Genomic DNA, 21229 nt, shown 5'->3' with positions numbered 1-21229 from the left:
CTTTTCTCAAACTGATAAGATTAATCCGTTTGGATGGCCATTTTCTTAGGATAAGATTATGCTTAATTAATTACCATATTCAATTCAAATGAAACTTATTATATATCAATATCAAATTATATTTATATCTAAAGTAATAATAATAATAATAATTTTTCATATAGGTTAATGATCTTAAAACTAGTTCGGACCCCGCCGCGCTATGCGGCGGGGGCTTTCGGCCTGTGTATTCATATTTTACGTAGCGTTGTTTATTTACAGAAGGGAAAACCGCTCATGTCTTAAGCGCCGTTTTAGTTTCGTTTTGTTCAGAATTTTTTTTCGAGTGTAACGGTGCTGTCGGAAAAATTTAACTTGCGGCGAACAAAAAGATACGAGCTGTCGTTGTGTTAAGCGTTTTTTAAAAAGTGTCCGTTTCGCGTATAGTTAGTCCCGTTGGGTTCGTGAGACTTTTTCGAGTTGAACGGTGGACTCGAAAAAATTTAACTCGCACCGAGCGAGAAGATAGGGCCCGTTATAAATTCGAGGGAATTAGTTTATTTCATTTTAACAAAATTATATGTTTACACTTTCTACCCCTGAAAAAAGTGTAAACTTGAGGAGTTATTGTGTAAATTGAGCCGAAGTTGAGGGATTGATTGTAGTGTGAACGCAAACTCAAAACTACAATCCTAAACAACTAAAACTACACACTAAACAACTAAAACTACACACTTTGGCAAGACAATTAGTATAGAGGGGTTAATAGCTTACACCCTTGTTTTCTACTATGTCCATTGGGCCAAGGCCCAATATTATATCCATGCCTGGATTTTTTTTTCGGCAAAAAAACAATAACGTATATAACTAAGGAATTTTCATCAAAAGATGAAAAAACCTATTGAAATACAAAAGATCCAAGCTGGTCTCGCAACTAGAAAAATGAAACTTAACCAACTAAACTAGCCATAACAAGTAACTACACGCGAGGCGAGCCGGAAAAAAAGCAAGAAACAAATAGAAACCATAACATTATACCAAATACAAACCCAAAGTGCCTAAATCAACATACATAAGCTAATATAAATAGACAACACCAAATATGTACACCATCAACAAAATTATCTGGGAAGATGAAACCGAGCTATAATTACCTCGACCATTACTACTTACCTCTCAAATCCGGTTTATGAATCTTTCCTTCCACCTTATCCCTATTCAAAGGTTCACCCGCACGATTCGAAAAAGCATACGACTTAGGCAATTCGAAAGACGAGGATCCTACAATTCTGCCGACAACCGGGGGAGGTTCAAGTTTCAATTCGAAAGACGTGATTTTTGTAGATTATATGTATGTATAGATTAAATATATATGTACATATAATATAAACTAGTCCGGACTGGCTCGCGCATTTCGGCGGCGGATTTCGGGTTGCGTATTCATATTTAACGAGCGTTGTGTATTAGAGAGGGGAACACGGCTCATGTGTTAAGCGCCGTTTTAGATGTCGTTGTGTTAAGCATTTTTTAAAAAGTATCCGTTTCGAATATAATTAGTTTTGTTTTGTTCAATAAATTTTTTCTAGTGTAACAGTGTTGTCGGAAAAATTTAACTCGCGACGAACAGAAAGATACGGGTTGTCGTTGTGTTTAGCGTTTTTTAAAAAGTGTCAGTTTCGTGTATAGTTAGTCCCGTTGGGCTCGTAAGATTTTTTCGAGTTGAACGGTGGTCTCGGAAAAATTTAACTCGCACCAAGCCAGAATATAGGGCCCGTTATAAATCCGGGTGGGATTAGTTTCTTTTATTTTAATAAAATTATATATTTATACTTTTTACCTCTGAGAAAGTGTAAACTTGAGAGGCCGTTGTGTAAATATAGTCGAAGTTGAGGGACCGTTTGTAATGTGAACGCAAACTCAAAACGACAATCCGATATAACTGAAACGACGAAAATCTCCACCACTTTTAGTATGTAAGTGTTAATTAATGTTAATGTTAATGTTAATGTTAATGTTAATGTTAATGTTAATAGATATTATACATGAAATAATTGTAGACGTGTCATTTTTAAGATATCTATTTAAACTAGTTAAATGACCCGTGAATTAACGGGTTGATTAAAAACCGTTGTAACAATTACCTCAGTCATCGTGACAAACTCTTCTTTACAAATGATTACTATATAAATCAAACTATATATTTTTTTTTCAAAAATAAAAAACATTTTTATATCAGAGTATAGAGTACATCATATATATTTACAAAGAACTCCAATACTCAGTAATTGTATACACTAAAATCATGGTTGCTAGAATGCTTATGGTAGCAACAATACAGTAACCATATTTTACATAAATTTGCATAGCATCGACCTTGAACCTACTGGAGTGTATCTCTTCAGATAATCTCTCGATAAGAAGAGGTAGCCTAACTTCTTAGCCAATTCCATCCCTAGTGCTAACATAATTCGAATAGGTTTTGGGATTTAAGATCCATTACATCCAATCGATCGATCCTTTGTTCCATCTATTTGAGATTCATTCAAACTTCTTAGTTGAGTCTCTCTAAAAGCAATCGAACTACTACATATTTCTTTGCTAAAAACAATTTATTTCTAACTTGTCAAATCATATAGCCACGCGTCTATTCTATAGCTTGCCACAATTTTTTACCCATTAAAGAGTTAACTCCCAAACCAACACCTTTAAAACTTTCACCTATGCTTAAGTTTGCAAAAGTGCCCATATCCCACCACTTATAAACCCTTTCTCAAATATCCATAGCGACTTTGCAAAAGTTAAGAGAATGTTCCACCGATTCAATGACTTCACTACACATAGGACAAAGAATCGAGTCTAAATCAATACATCTTGTTAATGCATATTTTGTAATCCCTAGTTCCATGAACTTTAACGTTTTATTCGATCATGTTGTAACCTGCAAAATTGTTAAACGTTGATTGTCGATTTGTTATTTTATATTTGTAAACATTTAAATATAATCTGTATTGTTACTCGACAGTCGGCCGACTGACATAGTCAGTCGACCGACTGTCAACCACAGTTGACCAACATAGGAACTGGGATATTTAAGCCAAGTTAATCTCCACTAATTTGGTTAATCACCCTGTATATTTTCACACACAAAAACAGTTCCAGATCGGGTCTCTTTCAATCTTCATGTCCAAATACCACAGAATGTCAGTCTAGGCTTCGTGTTTATCAAGATCTAATCTTGGTTTGACTCGTACGAACCCGAAAACCCATAGATATTCGTTTAAGCTCGTTCTAGTGTTATTCCGCCTCTAGATCGTGTTAGGTTGATTCTAAGATCTTCTTCCAGCGTCTACAAAGTGGTATCAGAGCCTTGGCTTGCTGAATCAATTGTTTTAAACGAGTTCTTGGTATATTTTTGGGTCAAAATTGGTTTTGGATTGAATTTTGTATACTTTTACGTTAAACTTTTGGTTTTATTTGCTTTAGAGTGTTTACAAAAGTCATTCTAAGTTGTTTAAGGTGTTGGTCAGTAGTTTTAGTTCGAAAATTGAGCTTGAAATCATTTAGAAGTAAAAAAAAAACTGATTTTTGGATTCTAGCTCTGAGAGAAATCACAGTCGACCGACTTAGGTGTCAATCGATCGATTTTCGTGTATTTCGACCGATTGTCACTAGATCGACCGATTGTCTTAAAACCGACCGACTTTCGTTATAAACCGACCGATTGAAGTAACATCGACCGATTGAGAAAAGTAATACCATTTGACTAAATGTAAACAGAACTTCGACCGATTAACCATTGACAATCGACCGATTATAACTGTTCATCGACCGACTGTCAACTACAGTCGACCGACTTTAGATCAGATTCAACCTTAATTAATTTTAACGATGTCTGATCAGGCAATGGCAATTACTTCCGGCGTTCAAAACATTTTACTATCTGATAGTGAATCAGGCAGTGCCAATCGTGCTCCTAGACTTGATAATACAAATGATTACATTAGATGGAGGTCTAGGTTTATGAATTACATTAGAGGCCTTGATCCTAGAATGTGGGATTTGATACAACATGAATATAAAGAGCCTTTAGGTACTGATGGTAATAGTAAAAAGTATGAAGATTACAGCGTGACAGAAAAAGAAACATATGCTTTAGAATGTAGATGTTATGCTCAATTGACTCAGGGTTTAGATGGTGATATTTATCATCAATATCAAATGCACTTAACATCATATTCTCTTTGGAATGCTATTAAGATAGGTGTAGAAGGAAATAAGGTGTATCGTGAAAAGAAAGCTAAAGTAATCAAAAGTGAATGGAAAAGGTTTGCTGCTCTAAGTCATGAAACGTTAGAGGAGACAATCATTCGTTATCGTCATCTTGTCTCTGAATTGGGTAACTTAGGTGTAGAAGTTACAGAACAGAAAGCTATCAAATAATTAACAGATGGTTTACCATACAAGTGGGATGCGTTTATTGAACAGATAGAAGACAGAGCTTCGTCTGCTGGTGAATCACTGACCCTAGATAAATTCACATCAAAATTGATGGTAAAGGACTTGGATATGGAAACCAAGAAGAAACGTCTTGAGGGTCAGCAGAGTCCTATAATTTACAAAGCTGGTACTTCTGGATTGAGTAATGTTCATGCTCCCTTACAAATAGCGTTTGTTTCTAGTGATAGTGCTGTAAATAGATCACAACCTGCTCAAAATGTGATGTTTCAAACCCAAGTAAATAAGCCTATTAGTACAAATCAGTACACCATTAGACAGGAGCCAAAAACTGTAGTTCTCAACACTGAGAATTTAAGAACTAGGCCCCTTTCAGTTGTAGAGGAAGATATGGCTTTAGTTGCTTTGGTAGTTAATTCTTATAATGAAATGGTTGGTGGTCAAATTGGTAATGCTCATTTAGAAGCAGAAGATTATGAGCAGATTGACGAGGATGAACTTGAAAAGATGGATATCCTCTGGGCTATGGGTAGTGTGATTAGACGAGCGAAGAAATTTCTGAAAAGGACAGGTCAACAGAGCTTAGGTGTTACTAGAGATACTAAGTTAGGCTTTGATATGTCAAAAGTTGTAACATCCCGCCTTTTTCCATTTACTTTTCCGTTATACTAATATAAAGTCCGTTATATGTTTATAACATCTTCCGTTGATACGCGTTTTAAATTATCTCGTTTAGGTAATTCACGCACCCGAACGAAAGTTGAGGGACTAAACTTGACAAGGGATCAAACCCTTGACTAGGTCAAAGGGTCAAACCCCTTTCACTCATTCATTATCATCTCCATCTCTCTCTCTCTTTCTCTCTAGCAAGAACACACACACCATTTCCAAATTCATTCAATCATCATATAAATCCGATCTAGGAGGCTTACAACAAAATAAATTACATATTCGTAATCCTCTCTTCATCCTCTTCATTTTGGTACCAACTTCATCTCGTTTGGGTAACATTTCTAAAACTCTAGATTTCTCTAAATTCGTGTTTTTGACTTGAAATGGTGTTAGTTAGTGTCTATGGCTCATTGTGATGTCGTGTATGTAATTTGTATGCTCGATCTCGTTGTTTTAGTATAACTAGCATGAACTTGAATTTTGGTGTGTTGTTCTTGAATTTTGGATGATCATATGTTGTTAGATGTTAAAAGTTCATGTTCTAATTGTGTTCCTAGTATCACTAGCTTCAATTTGATGTGTAGGTTGCTTGAGAAAACTCCATAAACTTGATTAGTGATTTTTGGTGAATTTGGGTTAGGGTTTGATAAGCTTGAAATGAATAGATGATACATTGAATGCCATGAATTATTGTTAGTAAGTAGTTAGTTGTATTGTATGCTCGATTACCTACAAAACGGCGTGTTGTATGTATGCATTAAATGCCCGAATCATAAATGTGCACTTATCAAATTCGAGTATTAAATGTGTGCATTAATCGATCAATTATTTTGGAAAGCCGATTGTTACAAATAATGTTTTTGGTTGGTGAAATATATTTAGTTGTGTTCTTTGTCAAATTACCTTCCCAACGATATAAGGTGCGAGTTCTAAGAGTTAGCGGTTTGTAATTTATGCTTGAAAGAGTTTTGATTTGGGACTTGAACAATTGAGACTGACCAGGTACCAGCGCACGGCCAATGCCGCGGCGCGACCAGCTTATGTCGCGGCGCGACATAAGCCGTGGTCAGGTTCTGACCTCAATGTCCAAAATACGAAAAATGTTTGGCATACTACGGACCTCCGATTCACATGAAACTTGTTCTAACATGCTCATATATGATTAAAAACCTCAGAAAAATAGTTCGGGACCCGACCCGAACATGTTGACTTTTTCGTTGACTTTGACCCGACCTAAGTTGACTTTTAATCAAACTTAACCAAATATTTGTGCAATCGTTCTAACATGTTTTTATACTTGTACCTTGCATGAAACATGACAATTTGATTCACATGCTATTATGATCGAGTCTTAACGAGCCATAGGACTAATTGAACATCTTTGACCTATCGTGTTTACCGTTAATGATACAACCTATTGTTTAGGTCAAGACTAGCATTGTTCTTTGCACACGTTTACTTGTTGAAGTACTTTACTACTCGTGCACTCAAGGTGAGATCATAGTCCCACTTTTACTCTTTTTGAACTTACATTTGGGATGAGAAAACATAAACATTTCTTTACTAAGTGAACACAAGTACAGGAAAACAAACATTCTACATACGAGTTTAGAACAAAATCCTCAATTCGATTATCATTAGTTACACTTGCCGGGTGTAAGCGAGAACTTATGTTGTATGGATCCATATGGGTTTGACAAACCCTCATTCAAACGGTTCGCTACCGTTTACGAATGAAATATATTTTCGAGAAACAGTGTATGTTCTAGCACTAAGTGATGGGGTTCAATGGAAGGAATGTTAAGCATTGATAATTGGGTGCTCGTGAAACAAACTTTTGGAATGTATTACTATTATTTCATTGATGCAAATCTTGTGGTTCACTTGTACTTACTTACTTAAACCTATGATTTCACCAACGTTTTCGTTGATAGATTTCTATGTTTTTCTCAGGTCCTTGAACGATACATGATACATGCTTCCGCTCATTATTTTGATACTTGCATTGGATGTCGAGTATATATGCATACATGGAGCGTCTTTTGGCTACTTTTAAATTGTGTCGCATAAGTTTCATTTGTACTTAAAACTTTGTATCGTAACTTGTGGTGGAACTATTCTCGTAAACTTTGAACAATCTTTACATTTGAAATGAATGCGACATATCTTTTGGTCAAACGTTGTTTTAAAGACTTATGACCACGTAACGGGACCTAAGTAGACGGCGCCGTCAAACATGATTTGGTCGGGTCGCTACAGATGGTATCAGAGCGTTGGTTGTAGGGATTTAGAGTTCATTGGTGTCGACCCCGAGTCATAGGGTACATTGGTGAGTCTAGACTACAACCGGCATATAGACTTGAAGTAGGAATTACTTGACTACTTGTGCATTTATACTCGAACGCTTCTACTCATATCTACTCTTAGTTCATCTTAATCTCACGTTGTTTAATTTGATTGACACGCCACCTTGACTATATGAAATGATGTCGAATGCACATATGAATCAGGGTAATATAATTTCCGGGATTATATTACGGTGACTCATATGAACGTTCCGACATTATGACATAAAGAATTTAAGGCGAGTCGAGGAAAAACTTCTCTTTATCTTTATTCTATATCACGGTTAGTATTATTGAGAATACTAATGTCAAACCCCGTCCAAGTCCCCCTGGACGGAATCTTCAATATCTGGTTCCATCGCGATGATCGACTCCAGGTAATGTCTTTAGTATGAGCAAATGCACAGCGGAAGACTTAATTCGCACCTGAGAATAACATGCTTTAAAAAGTCAACATAAAGTTGGTGAGATATATAGGTTTGATGCTAGCCGCGTAATAACCATGGACCACAAGATTTCATATATAAACATTTAATAAAAATATTCTAAGTGGTTGAGCACTTGGTAACCATACTTAACATTTAATCACGTCGCATATTCCCTTTATTATGAAATCTTACTACACTGTACCGAGTGTAGTCACGAAACGAAGTACTGTGCAACCGTTGAATACTGGTCGTCCAGTCCGGTTGGGGTTGTCAGGCCCGATAGATCTATCAACAGGATTCGCGTTTACAATACCGCTGTAAATATTAGTTACCAAGCTACAGGGAAGTATGCCAGTGGTACAACTCAACGTAGAATATATTTTCAGTTACTTGTGTCCATAACGTAAAACATAAAATGCATGTATTCTCATCCCGAAATATTTAAAGTTTAAAAGTGGGACTATATACTCACCATACTGTATTTTGTAGTAAAAATACATATAACATCATTGATCAAGTATAAGGTTGGCCTCGGATTCACGAACCTATATCCAATTATGTATATTAATACGTGTAATGGTAATCGAACAAAATTATATAGTATTATTAATATCATGTTTGTTATCTTATGGATAAATTTATATTTAATCTATACATTATATATAACTAATACATATCATATCAAATTTTAATATAGTAATTACTCATTAAAATTTTGTGTGATATAATATGTAATATTGATATTAAAGTAGTTATATTTTATGTCATAAATATATTTTTATATAAAAGAAATTCTTTATTTGATATGCTAATAATAATGATAAAAATAATATTAATTATGATAAAAATCATGATACTTCTAATAATAATAATAATAATGATAAAAATGACAATTTTAATAAGGATATAAATTTTCAATAATAATACTAATATTAATAATACTTATCTAATAATAATAAAAATGATAATAATAATAATAATAATAAGTTAGTTAATGAATTACCTTTAAGTGCTTAGAAAAATGATAAACAGTCCAAGACAAGACTCGAACCCATGACCTCCCGCTCATCACACACTCTCAACCACTGAACCATAAACGTTTTTGTGATCGAAACCCGTTTTATTTGTTTATAACACGTTTTAAACAACCATCATCATACCCTTATAACTAGTTTTGGGCTTCGGTCCAATTACAAATCCAAACACAGCAAACTAATTAGAACCCGAACTTATAATTCCATAACAGTCCAACAGCTACAATCGGTCCAATCCAAAATCAGTTTTTAATATGTTCAAGTTAAAACCTATTAAAGGTTTTCGGTTCTTAAAGAAAACTCCCAGCCGACATTTTCTTGCAAGCAGATAAGGACAATAACGTACACACCTTCTTTTTCTTTATATTTACAGCTCATATCTAATAAACATAAAATATTCGCTACAATCATCATCTTATCGTATCCTATTATTGTGATTATCTTAATCATTATTGTTGTTATTCATCACAGGAACCGAAAAAAAATAGCAGCGTGCAGCTTTAAGTATTTCACGATGGTGTTTGTTGGTGTTGGGTGGCTTGTCGACAGCAAGCAAAACAAGGAGAATGTTGGTGATCGTTTTGATTGTTGGTTGGCTAGTTTATGTATTGTTGGAGCTGCAGAACAGGAAAGAACAGTGGTGGTTCAATAACGTTGTTGTTTGTCTTTGGTTTTAAACGGAAACGATTGCAGGTGATGGTAATGGTGGTAAAGATTAGTTGATGGTTTTGGGGTGTTTGTTCGAAATAAAGAGCAAACGCAGGTTTAGTTGATCGATTAATAGATTGTTCGTGGTAGTTTAATCGTTGTGGGTCTTTTCGAATAGTAACTGAACGGGTTGGCTTGGTATTTGTGTTGGACAAAGAATAGAACATGATGGAAGTGTTGGGTCTCGACAACGGAAATAAACAACAACAAAAGCAGGTGGTTTGCAACAACTTATTCGGTTGTGTGTGATGGACTCACGAAAAGAAACAGAAGAAGAAGGATGGCAACGGTTGCAGGAAAATTAAAAGGAGTAGGAGCAATAGTGAGTGTTGATGGTTCGTGATGGTTGAGCTTTTGATAAAATGGACATAGAACAAATATATCGTTTCTGTATTCTCTCATAATTCTGTTTTTAATTCTTCAATTGCATTAGTGGATATAGTATATAAAACAGATAATCCCTATTTGATATAGTACCATGAGGTGATAGATTTGTTTGATGTTGATAAAAGAATCGACAAGATCAAATGCGAATCAGAAGAAGGAAATAAATAAATGGAATCGGATAGAGACAGCAACAGAATTCGATTGTAATAGAATTTATTCGTACCAAAAAGTCAGACAAAAACAAATATCAAAAATAGTTTGAAAACGATATAGAACCGATCCTGAGATTTCCTGTATCTTATATCTTTCTTTCTTTTTTTTTATGATTAAAATGATAAATATATTAATATTAAAAATAATACAAATAACAATATTAATAATTATATTAATAATAATAATAAATAATATGATAGATAGAAAAAGATGATAATAATAATATTATTACTATATCATACCAATAATGATTTTTAATAATAAAAGTAATAATAATATCAAATAATATTAATACCAATACTAATAGTAATAATGAGAGTAGTAATAATAATATGGGTATAACAAATTATGACTATCAAATCTCATATTTATATATATGTATTAAATTCATAATGTTTGTAATTTTTTTGGTATCAATATTAATAATGAAAGTAATATTCATTAATATAATAATTATATTATAATTTGTAATTATATTTAATATATTAACGTTACACATTATGTAATATTCATATAGCACATTCAGATATTTACCAAAAAGAAACATATATAACTATTTACACATAGTTGTTCGTGAATCGTCAGGCTTGGTCAAAGGGTAACTGATTATCCGAATATAGATTTCAGACTTTCTAGACTCAACATTAAGGTTTTTGCTTATCGTGTCGGAAACATATAAAGTTTAAGGTTTAAATTTGGTCGGAAATTTCCGGGTCGTTACAGTACCCACCCGTTAAAGAAATTTCGTCCTCGAAATTTGGTAGAGGTCGTTATGGGTAACAACAAGAATGTTTTCATGACGAATTTGAGGTAATAAAGGAGTTTTTTTTTTTTTTTTTTTCATTATTGAGAGATATAGATAAAACGATTCGATCATATGAAGCGTACGAGTGAAGCTATCACAAAAGAGTGAGATGAGTAAAAATATACTCGTTTTAACCGATGACGTGGTTATGATTGATTTCCAGAATTTAAGAGATTTAAAGAAAATCTTGCGTAATAAAATTTGGTTCTTCGGCGATCAGAATCTTCTTTGTTTTAGTGTGGCAATCTGTTTTGATTTCTCTGTCGGATATTTCACTATAAATCCATCTTCTTCCCTTCCTTACTTCCATACGTCACATCTTCTATCCTTTCTCCCTCAATTTATACCTTAAAGTATTCTTTAAAATGCTCCATCCCGTTCTGATACTTATTATACTTCTAACTTTCATATCTTTCATTCTTCTCTTTCTTTTGCCGCCCGAAGAATCTATTCACTTCTATTATTTCTTTGAATTATAATGTTTTTAATTCTCCCGTGTCTTTACGTTGCAATACGTATTGATACACACGGTTTGTAATTTCTGAGTGGTTGTCGGGTTTTATATCCTTCATTATTTTTCTGAGCTTCATGCTTTCGTTTTCTCTTCCCGGCTTCGAATCAAACGGGCAATGGTCCAGAATTTGTAGGTATGAAATTCGTAATGGATATAGCTAATGCTCTAAGATATAAATGGTAATGGCACGATTTTGATTTGTCAAATTACCAGAATATCCAGAAAGATATAACTATCAAGATGATATGTTCCTAATACGTTTCTGAATTGGATAGAATATAAGAGCCGTATAACATGGCATATGATGATGGTACTGTGAATCATCACATTCCATTAGAAACTCAACATGACTTACTGTAATATAATGAAGTTGATCAAGTTTCATTATATTATACTAATTCATGCATCAGTTCCCAACACTGCTTCAGAACATTCCTATTTTAAACTTGAAGGTTTTAGAACTTAGAACTAACACAGTTTCTTTTATGTTGTAACGCAGATGTTACGGAGAGATAAATGATTCCAGATAAGATTAGTTGTGAAAATATCTCCAAAGATATGGAGAATATATATAATGGAAAATATGAAGATATCTTATAATATCTAAGATAAGATGATGATGAAGAATATCATCTGGAAATGTTTAGAATAAGGAGTAGGGTTCTTACTAACGGTTTCAGCAGGCACTGAATCATTTGGATTCTTTGAAGTCAGGTTTAATTTTCACGATTTGTTCACGGCCTCCTACATACTTTGCTCAAACCTGTTTCCAGTTCTCAACCTTCTCTTTTTCGAAGTTTTACCAACACACTGTACTTTATTGTCAAACTTTTGTCTGTTAAAGTCGTTTACAGTTTTTGCTGCTTCATCAGCATTTCAAGAATTATCTGTAGTTCAAGATGTTTTTCAGAACTTCACATTTGGAGTATGAAATTCTTAGGGATAGATGTTGTAGGTATAACTGGAAAAGTTCTGCGAGATTTTCAAAAATACTAATTGCGGATTTCGCCAAAGAGATAACGAGTTGCTGGTATGTCTGCTGATGATGTTGTGTAATATAAAAGGTTTTCTGGTAATGACGGCAAAAGAACAAGGTATAAATATCGAGGTTATAATAAGAGTAGTCTTACTGAGAAGTCGAAGTGGAGCTGTGACAAAATTAGCTTCTTGAAAAGGAATTGTAGGATTGTTTTTGCTAATAAATGGCAAAGGATTCAACACGGTATGTGTTAAACTATAAATTTGATTTCGAGAGTTTTTCGGGTGCATAACTGTATGCATGAATCTTTCTTTCATAGACAAGGTGCAGCTGGTTCAACTTCTCGATCGAAGTATGTTCAAGAATCACGATAGGTTTGAACGCGGATTGTAATAATCAAGATACGAATGAGGTTTAAGATGGATTCAAGTGGCAAACTTGAAGAATTGTTTAGTTTCATATGTTATAATCAACATTTTAATTCATTTTTAATTGTCCAAAGTTAGCAGTCCAATAGTCCGATGGTTCAATGATTCATATATAATTTAATTTATAATATTCGAATTAAATAATACGTATCGTGACCCGTGTACCGGTCTCGGTGTCGATCACAACTCAAAGTATATATATATTTTGGAATCAACTCCGACCCTGTATATCCAACTCCCACCTTCACATATAGAGTGTCTACGGTTGTTCCGAAATATATATATAGATGGGTCGATATGATAAGTCGAAACCTTGCATACGTGTCCCGTTATTTAAAGTGCGTAAAAGTAAATAACAGAAATTAAATGACGATAAATAAAATTGCGAGAATGTAAATTGCGATAAATTAAATGTTAATCAGTTAGCTGGGAACAGTTAGCCGGAACAGTTAGGGTGAAATCATATCACAATTCCAATTAATTAATTCGTTTGTTTCTAACACTTTTTATTTTTGTCCAATGTTTTCTTCGTTATGCCACTTGTTGGATTCTAAGAGGTCAAAATCCAAATATGAAATTTGAATAGAAATGGTTATTCTGTGGTGAACGGATACGTATATCGGTAGTTGTAAGTAGGATAGTAAATGATCGTTGAATCAGATTCGAAGAATGTACAGTGTGACTTATTAATGTGAATTCTGAATATTTCTCGGGTACTACCCACCCGTTAAAATATTTTCATCATTAACAATTTGTACAAAAGAATTTTTAATTACTATCTTTATGAAAATATACTTGCATATATATTTTCGTCATATGTAATTATGGATTTAATGAGTCAAAAACTCATTTGATTTATCGTTAATACTAGTTTACATAATTTCTAAAACTTTAGAAATTACATAATCACCATGTCGAACGAGGAAAAATGAGGTAGAATGATACGTAAAGCGAAGATAATCGATGTAGATCGATGTGTAGAACGAAGTTGATACTCGAAGTACAGATGGTGATATTGAGGCGTGTAATGTTGATATTCGAGGTACAGGTTACAATGTTGAGGTTTACAACGCAGTTGTGGTATAGGGGTGATAAGGGTACTGTCGGCGTTTATGATGGTAGTATGGATTATGTTGCTGCTGCTGCTGCTGGTGTTTGTATTCTTCGCACCAGATTCTCCAAAGCCATTACTCGAGCATGTAGTTTGTTAACTTCTTATATTATGTCGGGATGATTGACGATTGAAACGAGCGGGTGAGTAAGATTCGAAATATAGGATATTATATAATCGTGACGGGATGTTCTAGAAATGAGAGGGTAAATGGTTTCTCGAACAGGTTCGCCGGTAAGTGCTTTCAAGTTCATCGTCAAGAGGGCAATTTGGTGAATGAGAAGAATCTTCGATGTGAAATGATTTTTTGGATGTCGGATGATATTCTAGCTATATAGAATATCTATGTATTATACCAAAGATTTCGTAAACTACAGAGAAATTTACGGCATACGTCAGGCAAGTCTACAGATGCGCTAGGATATGAATTTTGTCTATACACTATCGATGCACTAAATGCAGTAAGACGTGTCTAGACTAAAGAATGATAAGCAGGCAATTCCCTAAGGATGATAAGCAGATGGTTTCCGACTAGATATGATAAGCAAATCTTTTGACATGTAAACACGGTCGAAGTCCAGACTCACTAATGTATCCTAACAACTACCAGTTAGACATACTAATGGGAGACCTGGTTCGCTAAGACCAACGCTCTGATACCATTCTGTCAAACCCCGTCCAAGTCCCCCTGGACGGAATCTTCAATATCTGGTTCCATCGCGATGATCGACTCCAGGTAATGTCTTTAGTATGAGCAAATGCACAGCGGAAGACTTAATTCGCACCTGAGAATAACATGCTTTAAAAAGTCAACATAAAGTTGGTGAGATATATAGGTTTGATGCTAGCCGCGTAATAACCATGGACCACAAGATTTCATATATAAACATTTAATAAAAATATTCTAAGTGGTTGAGCACTTGGTAACCATACTTAACATTTAATCACGTTGCATATTCCCTTTATTATTAAATCTTACTACACTGTACCGAGTGTAGTCACGAAACGAAGTACTGTGCAACCGTTGAATACTGGTCGTCCAGTCCGGTTGGGGTTGTCAGGCCCGATAGATCTATCAACAGGATTCGCGTTTACAATACCGCTGTAAATATTAGTTACCGAGCTACAGGGAAGTATGCCAGTGGTACAACTCAACGTAGAATATATTTTCAGTTACTTGTGTCCATAACGTAAAACATAAAATGCATGTATTCTCATCCCGAAATATTTAAAGTTTAAAAGTGGGACTATATACTCACCATACTGTATTTTGTAGTAAAAATACATATAACATCATTGATCAAGTATAAGGTTGGCCTCGGATTCACGAACCTATATCCAATTATGTATATTAATACGTGTAATGGTAATCGAACAAAATTATATAGTATTATTAATATCATGTTTGTTATCTTATGGATAAATTTATATTTAATCTATACATTATATATAACTAATACATATCATATCAAATTTTAATATAGTAATTACTCATTAAAATTTTGTGTAATATAATATGTAATATTGATATTAAAGTAGTTATATTTTATGTCATAAATATATTTTTATATAAAAGAAATTCTTTATTTGATATGCTAATAATAATGATAAAAATAATATTAATTATGATAAAAATCATGATACTTCTAATAATAATAATAATAATGATAAAAATGATAATTTTAATAAGGATATAAATTTTCAATAATAATACTAATATTAATAATACTTATCTAATAATAATAAAAATGATAATAATAATAATAATAATAAGTTAGTTAATGAATTACCTTTAAGTGCTTACAAAAATGATAAACAGTCCAAGACAAGACTCGAACCCATGACCTCCCGCTCATCACACACTCTCAACCACTGAACCATAAACGTTTTTGTGATTGAAACCCGTTTTATTTGTTTATAACACGTTTTAAACAACCATCATCATACCCTTATAACTAGTTTTGGGCTTCGGTCCAATTACAAATCCAAACACAGCAAACTAATTAGAACCCGAACTTATAATTCCATAACAGTCCAACAGCTACAATCGGTCCAATCCAAAATCAGTTTTTAATATGTTCAAGTTAAAACCTATTAAAGGTTTTCGGTTCTTAAAGAAAACTCCCAGCCGACATTTTCTTGCAAGCAGATAAGGACAATAACGTACACACCTTCTTTTTCTTTATATTTACAGCTCATATCTAATAAACATAAAATATTCGCTACAATCATCATCTTATCGTATCCTATTATTGTGATTATCTTAATCATTATTGTTGTTATTCATCACAGGAACCGAAAAAAAATAGCAGCGTGCAGCTTTAAGTATTTCACGATGGTGTTTGTTGGTGTTGGGTGGCTTGTCGACAGCAAGCAAAACAAGGAGAATGTTGGTGATCGTTTTGATTGTTGGTTGGCTAGTTTATGTATTGTTGGAGCTGCAGAACAGGAAAGAACAGTGGTGGTTCAATAACGTTGTTGTTTGTCTTTGGTTTTAAACGGAAACGATTGCAGGTGATGGTAATGGTGGTAAAGATTAGTTGATGGTTTTGGGGTGTTTGTTCGAAATAAAGAGCAAACGCAGGTTTAGTTGATCGATTAATAGATTGTTCGTGGTAGTTTAATCGTTGTGGGTCTTTTCGAATAGTAACTGAACGGGTTGGCTTGGTATTTGTGTTGGACAAAGAATAGAACATGATGGAAGTGTTGGGTCTCGACAACGGAAATAAACAACAACGAAAGCAGGTGGTTTGCAACAACTTATTCGGTTGTGTGTGATGGACTCACGAAAAGAAACAGAAGAAGAAGGATGGCAACGGTTGCAGGAAAATTAAAAGGAGTAGGAGTAATAGTGAGTGTTGATGGTTCGTGATGGTTGAGCTTTTGATAAAATGGACATAGAACAAATATATCGTTTCTGTATTCTCTCATAATTCTGTTTTTAATTCTTCAATTGCATTAGTGGATATAGTATATAAAACAGATAATCCCTATTTGATATAGTACCATGAGGTGATAGATTTGTTTGATGTTGATAAAAGAATCGACAAGATCAAATGCGAATCAGAAGAAGGAAATAAATAAATGGAATCGGATAGAGACAGCAACAGAATTCGATTGTAATAGAATTTATTCGTACCAAAAAGTCAGACAAAAACAAATATCAAAAATAGTTTGAAAACGATATAGAACCGATCCTGAGATTTCCTGTATCTTATATCTTTCTTTTTTTTTTTTTTATGATTAAAATGATAAATATATTAATATTAAAAATAATACAAATAACAATATTAATAATTATATTAATAATAATAATAAATAATATGATAGATAGAAAAAGATGATAATAATAATATTATTACTATATCATACCAATAATGATTTTTAATAATAAAAGTAATAATAATATCAAATAATATTAATACCAATACTAATAGTAATAATGAGAGTAGTAATAATAATATGGGTATAACAAATTATGACTATCAAATCTCATATTTATATATATGTATTAAATTCATAATGTTTGTAATTTTTTTGGTATCAATATTAATAATGAAAGTAATATTCATTAATATAATAATTATATTATAATTTGTAATTATATTTAATATATTAACGTTACACATTATGTAATATTCATATAGCACATTCAGATATTTACCAAAAAGAAACATATATAACTATTTACACATAGTTGTTCGTGAATCGTCAGGCTTGGTCAAAGGGTAACTGATTATCCGAATATAGATTTCAGACTTTCTAGACTCAACATTAAGGTTTTTGCTTATCGTGTCGGAAACATATAAAGTTTAAGGTTTAAATTTGGTCGGAAATTTCCGGGTCGTTACAGTACCCACCCGTTAAAGAAATTTCGTCCTCGAAATTTGGTAGAGGTCGTTATGGGTAACAACAAGAATGTTTTCATGACGAATTTGAGGTAATAAAGGAGTTTTTTTTTTTTTTTTTCATTATTGAGAGATATAGATAAAACGATTCGATCATATGAAGCGTACGAGTGAAGCTATCACAAAAGAGTGAGATGAGTAAAAATATACTCGTTTTAACCGATGACGTGGTTATGATTGATTTCCATAATTTAAGAGATTTAAAGAAAATCTTGCGTAATAAAATTTGGTTCTTCGGCGATCAGAATCTTCTTTGTTTTAGTGTGGCAATCTGTTTTGATTTCTCTGTCGGATATTTCACTATAAATCCATCTTCTTCCCTTCCTTACTTCCATACGTCACATCTTCTATCCTTTCTCCCTCAATTTATACCTTAAAGTATTCTTTAAAATGCTCCATCCCGTTCTGATACTTATTATACTTCTAACTTTCATATCTTTCATTCTTCTCTTTCTTTTGCCGCCCGAAGAATCTATTCACTTCTATTATTTCTTTGAATTATAATGTTTTTAATTCTACCTCTTTGCAACAAATGCAACAAACATCACTTTGGCGAATGTAGTAAGCTAATTTGCCATCGGTGCCAAGGAATTGGTCATAAGGCCAACGATTGTAAAAGTGCCACTCCCGTCGCTCGAAAGTGGCCCAATGCACCAAAGACGGGCACTTGTTACGAATGTGGCCAAACGGGCCATTATAGAAATGCATGCCCGAAGAGGAAAGATAACCCCAATACGCGCGGCCAAGCTTTCAACATCAACACCGAGGAAGCCCGGGATGACACTGAACTAGTCACGGGTACGTTTCTTTTCAACAATTCTTATGTCTCTTGCTTATTCGATTCGGGTGCCGATAAATGCTTTGTATCCAAGACTTTGACTCATTCTTTTAGCACTCCACCTCTTCCATTAGATACCACTTATACCATTTAAGTGGCTAACGGGAAACTATTAAGTGCCGACACATATTACCGGGGGTGTACGTTAAACATTTTGGGTAAGGAATTTGAAATTGACTTGATACCCATGGAACTAGGAAGCTTTGATGTAATAATCGGTATGAATTGGTTAGTCAAAACGAAATCTCACATCCTTTGTGATCTTAACGCAATCCGAATTCCTATCGAGAATGGTGAACCTTTGATTGTTTATGGCGATAAGAGTTGCACCAGACTCAACCTCGTTTCGTGCCTTAAAGTTAGAAAACTACTCCGTAAGGGTTGTTTTGCGATCCTTGCCCACGTTAAGAAAGTCGAGTCCGATGAGAAGCATATCGATGATGTGCCAATTGTTAGTGACTTTTCCGATGTATTTCCCGACGAATTGCCTGGTCTTCCACCTCATCGACCGGTTGAATTCCAAATCGATCTTATTCTGGGAGCCGCACCCGTAGCACGTGCACCGTATAGACTTGCTCCATCCGAAATGCAAGAATTGCAAAGTCAAATCCAAGAACTACTTGACCGTGGTTTTATCCAACCTAGCCATTCACCTTGGGGCGCTCCAATTTTGTTTGTTAAAAAGAAAGACGGATCCCTACGAATGTGCATTGATTATCGTGAACTAAATAAATTGACGGTTAAGAACCGATATCCTCTTCCTCGCATCGATGACCTCTTTGATCAACTACAAGGGTCTTGTGTATATTCGAAATTGATCTCCGCTCGGGTTATCATCAATTAAGGGTTAAGGGGGAAGATGTCTCCAAAACCGCTTTCCGGACTCGTTATGGTAGTTATGAATTCCTCGTCATGCCATTTGGTCTCACTAACGCACCGGCGGTGTTCATGGATCTTATGAACCGCGTGTGCAAATCGTATCTCGATAAATTCGTTATTGTGTTCATCGATGATATATTGATCTATTCTAAAAATGAAGAAGAGCACGAACAACATCTCCGACTTGTGCTTGAACTCTTGAGACAAGAACGACTTTATGCCAAATTCTCCAAGTGTGAATTTTGGTTGAAGGAAGTTCAATTTCTTGGTCATGTTGTAAGTGATCAAGGTATTAAAGTCGATCCCACGAAAATGAAGCCATTAGTAAATGGGAGACTCCTACTACTCCTACTCACATTCGTCAATTCTTGGGTCTCGCTGGATACTACCGTAGATTCATCAAGGATTTTTCTTTGGTTGCTCGTCCTCTAACCGCTTTAACTCACAAGGGAAAGAAATTCATTTGGACGACCGAGCAAGAATCCGCGTTTCAAATCTTGAAGACAAAGCTAACCACCGCTCCTATCTTGTCACTTACCGAAGGCAATGATGATTTTGTTGTATATTGCGATGCCTCGAAACATGGTTTTGGATGTGTATTGATGCAACGGAAGAAAGTCATTGCTTATGCCTCTCGACAACTAAAAATTTATGAACGGAATTACACGACTCATGATCTCGAACTTGGAGCCGTTGTCTTTGCACTTAAAATGTGGAGACACTATCTTTATGGAACCAAGAGTACTATCTTTACCGACCACAAAAGTCTCCAACACATTTTCGATCAAAAGCAACTAAACATGAGACAACGAAGGTGGATTGAAACCTTAAACGATTACGATTGCGAGCTTCGTTACCATCCCGGGAAGGCAAATGTAGTAGCCGATGCCTTAAGTCGAAAAGAAAGAACGGTGCCTCTTCGTGTCCGAGCCTTAAACATCACCATCCATACAAACTTTAATAGCCAAATTCGGGTAGCCCAAGATGAGGCTCTTAAGGATGAAAACCTTTCACACGAGCTCTTGAACATTCTCGTCTCTCGATTCGAAATTAGGGAGACCGGGCTCCGATATTACGCCGGAAGGATTTGGGTGCCTAGTTATGGGGACCTACGAAGCCTTATTTTAGATGAAGCCCATAAGTCACGATACTCGATCCACCCCGGTGCCAATAAGATGTACCACGACCTTAAACAACTATATTGGTGGCCGAACATCAAAAGGGACGTAGCTACTTATGTTTCCAAGTGTTTGACATGTTCCAAAGTCAAAGCCGAACACCAAAGACCATCCGGACTACTTCAACAACCCGAGATCCCGCAATGGAAGTGGGAAAGGATAACGATGGATTTTATCATCAAGCTACCAAAAACGACGGGTGGTTATGTTACCATTTGGGTTATTGTTGACCGTCTCACCAAATCCGCACACTTCCTTGCCATGAGAGAAACGGACAAAATGGAGAAACTTGCACAACTTTACATTAAAGAGATCGTAGCCCGACACGGTGTACCTTTATCGATTATCTCCGACCGAGATGGCCGTTT

The sequence above is a fragment of the Rutidosis leptorrhynchoides genome, chromosome 10 (assembly GCF_046630445.1).
Source record: "Rutidosis leptorrhynchoides isolate AG116_Rl617_1_P2 chromosome 10, CSIRO_AGI_Rlap_v1, whole genome shotgun sequence".
In the NCBI taxonomy this organism is placed as follows: Eukaryota; Viridiplantae; Streptophyta; class Magnoliopsida; order Asterales; family Asteraceae; genus Rutidosis; species Rutidosis leptorrhynchoides.
Note: the sequence above shows the minus strand (reverse complement) of the source record.